Raw genomic sequence first — 8335 nt, forward strand, 5'->3', positions numbered from 1 at the left:
TTTTTTCAAAGTCAAATCTATAATTTTATATCTTATAGTTTGTAATGTTTGGATAGTTGGTTTCCATAATAAAATTATTAGCTAGTAACAGATTACTTAAACAGTGTGCCTATAAAAATGCATAATTAGATACTATTTACTATTCAATTATATCAGTAAATAGTGATAAACTGAAGTTAGCAAAATTATCTCAGTATACCTAAATGTGATAGACAATTCTTATCGGGTTACTGAATTTCAATATGCCAGAAATGACTTCCCACTAAAACAAGTTATTAAAGATGATTAATAACTAGATTAAATATCAACATTCTTATGGGTTATCATAGTCTATGTGATATATCTAAGTATGTATAATTCATACTTGATTTTTTAACATTTAAATCCAAGTTAGTTAACATATAGCGTAATCATGGTTTCAGGAATAGAATTTAGTGATTCATCACTTATATATAACACCTAGTGCTCATCCCAACAAGTGCCCTCCTTAATGTCCAGCACCCATTTAGCACCCCCCCCCACCCAAACCCCCTCCAGCAACCCTCAGTTTGTTCACTGTATTTAAGAGGCTTTTATGGTTTGCCTTCCTCTATGTTTTTATCTTTTTTTTCCTTCCCTTCCCCTATATTCATCTGCTTTGTTTCTTAAATTCCACCTATGAGTAAAAATATATGATATTTATCTGTCTTAGATTGACTGATTTTGCGTAGCATAATATAGTCTAGTTCTAGCCACATTGTTGCAAGAGGCAAGACTTCATTCTTTCTGATTGCCGAGTAATATTCCATTGTATATATATACCACATATTCTTTATCCATTCATCCATTGATGGACATTTGGGCTCTTTCCATAATTTGGCTATTATTGATAGTGCTGCTGTAAATATTGGGGTGCATGGGCCCCTTTGAGTCAGCATTTTTGTATGCTTTGGATAAATACCTAATAGTGCAATTGCCGGGTCATACGATAGCTCTATTTTAATGTTTTGAGGCACCTCCAAACTGTTTTCCAGAGTGGATGCACCAGTTTGCATTTCAGTCTGCCTTCCCACCAGCAGTGCAAAGTGTTCCCTTTACTCTGCGTCCTCACCAACATTTGTTGTTTCCTGAGTTTGTTAATTTTAGCCATTCTGACAGGTGTGAGGTGATATCTCATTGTGGTTTTGATTTGTATTCCCCTGATGATGAGTGATGTTGAGCATCTTTTCATGTGTGTGTTAGCCACCTGGATGTCTTTGGAGAAGTTTCCATGTCTTTTACTCATTTCTTCACTGGATTATTTGTTTTTTGGTTCTTTATAGATTTTGGATACTAACCCTTTATCCGATATATCCTTTGAAAATATCTTCTCCCATTCCATCAGTTGCCTTTTAATTTTGTTGATTGTTTCCTTTGCTGTGCAGAAGCTTTTTACCTTGATGAGGTCCCAATAGTTCATGCTTGCTTTTTCAAAGAAGTTGTTGCCTGTTCTCTTCTCTAGGATTTTGATGGCTTCCTGTCTTACATTTAGGTCTTTCATCCATTTTGAGTTTATTTTTGTGTATGGTGTAAGAAAGTGGTCCAGGTTCATTCTTCTACATGTTGCTGTCCAGTTTTCCCAATACCATTTGCTGGAGAGACTGACTGTTTTACATTGGATATTCTTTCCTGTTTTGTCAAAGATTAGTTGACCATACAGTTGTGGGTTTAATTCTGGGTTGTCTAATCTTTTCCATTGATTGCTGTGTCTGTTTTTTTTTTTTTTTCCTTTGTTTGTTTTTTTAATTTTTTTTAATGTTTATTTATTTTTGAGACAGAGAGAGACAGATCATGAACGGGGTGGGGGTGGTCAGAGAGAGAGGGAGACACAGAATCTGAAGCAGGCTCCAGGCTCTGAGCTGTCAGCACAGAGCCCGACGTGGGGCTCAAACCCACGGACCATGGGATCATGACGTGAGCCAAAGTCGGCTGCTTAACCGACTGAGCCACCCAGGCGCCCCTCCTTTGTTTGTTTTTAAGTTTATTTATTTTGAGAGAGAGAGAGGGAGAGGCAAAGAGTGAGAGGGAGACAGAGAATCCCAAGTAGGCCCCGTGGTCTCAGCATGGAGCCTGACATGGGGCTTGAACTCATGAACCATGAGATCATGACCTGAGCTGAAATCAAGCATTGATGGTTAACTGACTGAGCCACTCAGGCACCCCTATATGTGTGTTTTTGTGCCAGTACTGAACTGTCTTGATGATTACAGCTTTGTAATACATCTTGAAGTCCATAATTGTGATCCCTCAGCTTTGGTTTTCTTTTTCAACATTACTTTGTATATTTGGGAGTCTTTTCTGGATCCCATACAAATTTTAGAATTGTTTGTTCTAGCTCTGGGAAGAATGCTGGTGTTATTTTGATAGGGATTGCTTTGAATATATAGAATGCTTGGGGTAGTGTAGACATTTTAACAACATTTGTTCTTCCAATGCATGAGCATGGAATGTTTTTCCATTTTTTTGAGTCTTCTTCAACTTGTTTAATTTGCTTTCTATAGTCTTCGGTTTACAGATCTTTTACTTCTGTGGTTAGGTTTATTCCTAGGTATTTTATGGTTTTTGGTGCAATTGTAAATGGGATCGATTCCTTGATCTCTCCTTCTTCTGCTTCATTATCGGTGTGTAAAATTGCAACTGATTTCTGTACACTGATTTTATATCCTGAGACTTTGCTGAATTCATGTATCAGTTCTAGTAGGTTTTTGGTGGAATCCTTTGGGCTTTCCATGTAGAGTATCATGTTGTTTGCAAAGACTTCTTCCTTGCCAATTTGGATGCCTTTTATTTCTTTGTGTTGTCTGATTGCTGAGGCTAGAACTTCCAGTACCATGTTGAACAAAAGTGGTGAAAGTGAATATCTCTGTCATGTTCCTGTCCTTAGCGGTAAAGTTCTCAGTTTTTTTCCCATTGAGAATGATATTAGCTGTGGGCCTTTCATATATGGCCTTTATGATGTTGAGGTCTGCTCTTTCTTGAAGGTTTTTATCAAGAAAAGATGCTGTATTTTGTCAAATGCTTTTTCTGCATCTGTTGAGAGGATCATGTGGTTCTTACGCTTTCTTTTATTAATGTGATGTGTCACGTTGATTGATTTCCGGCTATTGAAGCACCCCTGCATCCCAGAAATAAATCCCACTTGATCGTGGTGAATAATTCTTTTAATGTATGGTGGGATTTGATTTGATAGTATTTTGAGAATTTTTACATCCATGTTCATCAGGGAAATTGGTCTGTAGTTCTCCTTTTTAGCAAGGTCTTTGTCTGGTTTTGGAATCAAGCTAATACTGGGCTCATAGAACGAGTTTGGAAGTTTTCCTTCCATTTCTAATTTTTGGAACAGCTTCAAGAGAATATGTGTTAATTCTTTTTTAAATGTTTAGTAGAATTCCCCTGGGAGGTCATCTGGCCCTGGACTTCTGTTTGTTGGGAGACTTTTGATTACTGATTCAATTTTCTTTACTGGTTATGGGTGTGTTCAAATTTTCTATTTCTTTCCGTTTCAGTTTTGGTGGTTTATGTTTCTAGGAATTTATCCATTTCTTCTAGATTGCCCAGTTTGTTGGCATATCATTGCTCATAATATTCTCTTAATAGTGTTTGTATTTCTGCAGTGTTTGTTGTGATCACTCCTCTTTCATTCGTGATTTTATTTATTTGGGTCCTTTCCTTTTTCTTTTTGATAAACCTGCCTAGGGGTTTATCAATTTTGTTAATTCTTTCAAAAACCATCTCCTAGTTTCATCACTCTATTTTTTTTTAATTTCAATATCATTGATTTCTGCTCTAATCTTTATTATTTCCCTTCTCCTGCTGGTTTTGGGATTTATTTGCTGTTCTTTTTCCTGTAAGGTTAGGCTGTGTATTTGAGGCATTTCTTCCTTCTTTCAGAGGAAGGCCTGATCTTCAGGGCCTTCATCGAAGTAAATACTATGCCACAAGAAGCAGTGTAGCATGTAGTATAGCTTCTGGAGGCAGACAGATCAGGTAGTCATAACTGGCTTTCTATGAGACTTTGGGTAAGTTATTTAACTTCCACATATCTCCATTTCTTCTGCTATAAAATGGGATGATACCTGCTGGAATTATGATGAAGATTAAGAGAGTCAGTAAAACCCTTTTCAAAGTTCCAGATAAAAATAGTAAATGCATCACAAATGTTAGCTATTATTAGCTATCCAAGTGCCCTGAGAAAGACAAACAAAATACTATAGCAGGATGTAGTGGCCACATGTTGCAGGAGTTAGGTGCTCCTATCTTGTTCTAAGGATCAGAAGAAGCTTAATAGTCAAAGTGACATCTGAGAAGTGCGGGTGAGATTTTAACAGATGGAGACGGGAGAGGATAGGCATGTCTGATAGGGGCAACAGTAAGGACAAAGGCATGGAGCTGGAATAGTGCAGGGCTGTGAAAGGAGCAGTCAGTGGCCTTGTTGATCGGAGCACAGGGCTTGCAGAGTATCATGGTGGGAGCCAGAAGTGAGAGGGCAGAGTGGGGTCATTTTGTAGCTAAAGAATTTGCAGGAAATCAGAAAGCAGTCATGGGGGATTAAATAAAGGGGGTGAGATGAATAGAGCAGTACCGCAGGATGGTTATTCTGCAACACTCAGCATGTGTAGTGCAAGCCCTGAGCCTTGGCCTTTTTTTTTTTTTTTTTTTTTGGTAATACAAATAACTGAGAAAAGACAGTTATCTCACATAAACACATTGACAGCCACAAGACCAGATAAAGAGCCATGCCACGGCCCCCCACTGAGACGCCTTTGTGATCTTGGTTGATTTCAATAACTGATCACTTGGGCCACTTGCCTTTTCTCTTCCTGCTCTTGAAATTTGAACTCTTAGGTTTTAAATTCTCCAACAAAGTGGGAGCCTACAAAACCCTAGCCTGCCACCCCTGACTCCAATAAAAGCAGAATCCCTTGACCTGCACATACGTGTGTGCTCACCTTCCCCACTCCCCCTACCCTGTGGGACCTCGCTGTGTGGCCCCAGATGTGCGGCCCCAGATGTGCTGTGTAATTTCCAGTCTTATAAGTAATAAACTTCTAGTTTTTTTTTTTTTCAGAGTTTCCTGTTGTTGTTGAAGGGCATCTAGCAATCATAATAGGAAGCACAAGGGCCGCTCCAAAACAACATTGGTTGTCGATAGGCTGAGACCAGCTCAAAGCAGTGACGAGTTGTGTAAGTGACACCGAAACCTTCTCACTGGAGCTGTGGCTCTTTACATAATGTAGGGCACCAGTTGGCTTCAAAATCTTAGGAGACGTAGTTAAACTCGTGATTCCTGGTGGCACCATAGGTTCAGGATGGGTCCATCTTACCTGACTCAGAAAACAAAACCATAGCCATTAATTTAGTAGGTTAGTATCCTTATGTACTATTATCACATCTTTTCCGATATTTTCACAATACTTCCCTTTTTCTTATACCATAACAATCTGTGTCGTGATGAAAAAGTTCCCAGAGCCATGAACAGAAGAGACAGGATAAGAGGGTGCTCATGTTGGCTTTTCTAAGTGACATTTGGCAAAACCTCAATTTCCTCATCTCTTAAAACTTGGGTCAGTAATAGTACCTCTGAAGGTTATGAGGATTTGATGGTGTAATTCATGTAGAGTGGTTACAAGCACTCAGTAGATACTAGTTGTGACTGTCACCAGCCTGCTATTGTTATGTGGTTGTCATCGCATTCTCAGGAATGTTGGGAGCATGGAATGGATGCCTGTTCTGAGGGAATGAACGTGGAGAAACCAGAAGAGCAGGAACTGAGCCATACAACCATACAGCAAGGGGGGAGAAAGAAAAATGAAGACAGGAAGATAAAAAAGAAGGAAATAACAGGGTTACAGTAAAATGACAGAAATCAAAAACTCCGGAAAGAACAATATTACTTAATATTGAAAGTGTTCAGGAGAGCAGGATGGAGGGACGGCCCCTGAGTTAACCTACAAGTGATGTGTGGGGAAGCGTTTTCAGCAGAGCAGTGGAGAGGGAAGTTGGCTTGACCTAGAGAGTAGGTGGAGAGGAGGTATGAGCAGTTTGCTGTTGACTGTTCGGCTGCACAGGAGGTAAGTAAGGGATGGTACATTCTGCACTTCTGGATTTCATTCGGTCTTGCTCAGCCACTATATATGCATAGAGGTACAGCACAAAGTTACAGAAAAAGAAAATGAGACCAACTTCATTTGTGGAAACCTGAGACAATACTTTACCCGAAAATCAAGATAAATTCATGACTCTTCTACTCTCATCCTCAGTTTTTAAGTTAAACAGCTGCTTTTCTTCTTCATTCATGTCATTTTCAGCTCCTCCCAGGTGTCAGTGGTTTTCAGGAGTTACGTGAGTCTTCTAGGTTCTTGATGAGTTGAGGAGGGTGAGGAGGTGTGAAGAAACACTGTTTTCAGCACAGGGAGGATTTTGAAATTCTGTTCACGTGTTTTTCAGTAACAGTTCCAAGTTTTCAAGGTTATTCAATGACAGGGATCCTTGTGCAATTTTCCAAACTTCACTGGTAAGAACCACTGAAGATATTTGTTTAAGATACTGATTCCCAGGGCCTTCACTTAGCGATTCTTACTCAGAAGATCACCCTTGGGATCCAGGAACATGTATTTATATTTATTTATTTTTTATGTTTATTTAGTATTTAAAAGAGAAAGAGAGCACAAGTGCAGAGGGGCAGAGAGAGAGGGAGACACAGAATCCAAAGCAGGCTCCAGGCTCTGGGCTGTCAGCGCAGAGCCTGACGCGGGGCTCAAACTCACGAACTGTGAGATCATGACCTGAGCCAAAGTTGGACATTCAGTTGACTGAGCCACCCAGGCACCCCTATTTTTTGACAAATGTCAAAAGTGATTCTTATGGTCACGCAAATTGGGAAACACTGACCTACTTTTGTGTATTCATTGCTGGCAGCTGGAGAAGCCTGTTTCCCAAACTTCTATCCCTTCTAAAAATAAAATATTTTTTAAAAGGCAAATATGACTAGATAAAATATCTATACATATATTATATGTATTATATACTTCTGTCATATTTATAATTAAAGATGGGTAAGAATACTCAGACAAATTGTATATTAAATGAGAAGAGGAGTGTGTAGGGGTGGAGAGAAATGCAGCCTACTGCTGCGATAAAACAGGAAGCCAAGATGTTAGAAATCTAATGTTGCAAACAGCGTTTTATAAAGTGCAAGAGCTTCAGAATCATGTCTGAAATCTTCTTTGATGTTCAGTTGTAAATGGTGACTTCGGACTAGATTTAGGGGAGAAACCAATTATGCTTTAAAGTGTTCTTGTAAAAGGCTTTAAGTGAATGAAAATCCTTGTATGTGGCTGCAGCAATTTAAATTGAAGGCTTTTAACAAATTACTAACCCTTCTCCTCTTAAAAACAATCTTTCATTTGAAATGAAAATTTAAGTTGTTATTTATGCTCTATTAGCGTCCTTATGCAGAGACCGAACAACATGTTTCACATTTCCAAGTTTTTATCTCTTGATTTTTCTGGAAGTAATAAACTACTCCATTGATTTTTTAAAAGCAAGGTAAAACAATTCATTCGACAAGGGATATTGTACTTTCTTCCTCAGTTTTCTGGTGGCAAAAGATTACATTTAATAGTGAAATCGGCATGAGAGCAGTAAAGTCTGCATTGGGTCCAGATCAGTTCCTTTAACTTCATTAAAATCCCGTTCTGTTGTTTGGATTAAAAGAAAAACAGAGGAGAAACATTTATTTTTTATTTTTTATTAAAAAATTTTTTTTAAGTTTATTGTTTTTTGAGAGAGACAGCACAAGTGGGAGGGGGGCAGAGAGAGAAGGAAAAAGAGAGAATCCCAAGCAGGCTTCTCACTGTCAGTGAAGAGCCCAATGTGGGGCTTGAACTCACGAAACCAGAAGATCACAGCCTGAGCCAAAACCGAGAGTCGGGCGCTTAACTGACAGCCAACCAGGTGCCCAGAGGAGAAACATTTAGATCTGATACAAAAAAAAAAAATCAGCAAGTATTTATGATGCAGAAGGAAAAATGGAGGAAATAGGGCTGAGAGTATTGGAATTGATAGGCATTAATTATGTTAAAAGCCATGGGACTGTTACAAATACTATGTTTTTAACACTATCAACAATAGCCAAAGTATGGAAAGAGCCCAAATGTCCATCGATGGATGGATGGATAAAGAAGATGTGGTATGTATGTGTGTGTGTATATGTATGTGTGTGTGTGTATATATATATATATATATATATATATATATATATACCCTCAAGACCCATCCATGTTGTTGCAGACGGGAGATTTGTTTCTTTCTCATG

The sequence above is a fragment of the Panthera uncia genome, chromosome B1 (genome assembly GCF_023721935.1).
Source record: "Panthera uncia isolate 11264 chromosome B1, Puncia_PCG_1.0, whole genome shotgun sequence".
NCBI lineage: Eukaryota > Metazoa > Chordata > Mammalia > Carnivora > Felidae > Panthera > Panthera uncia.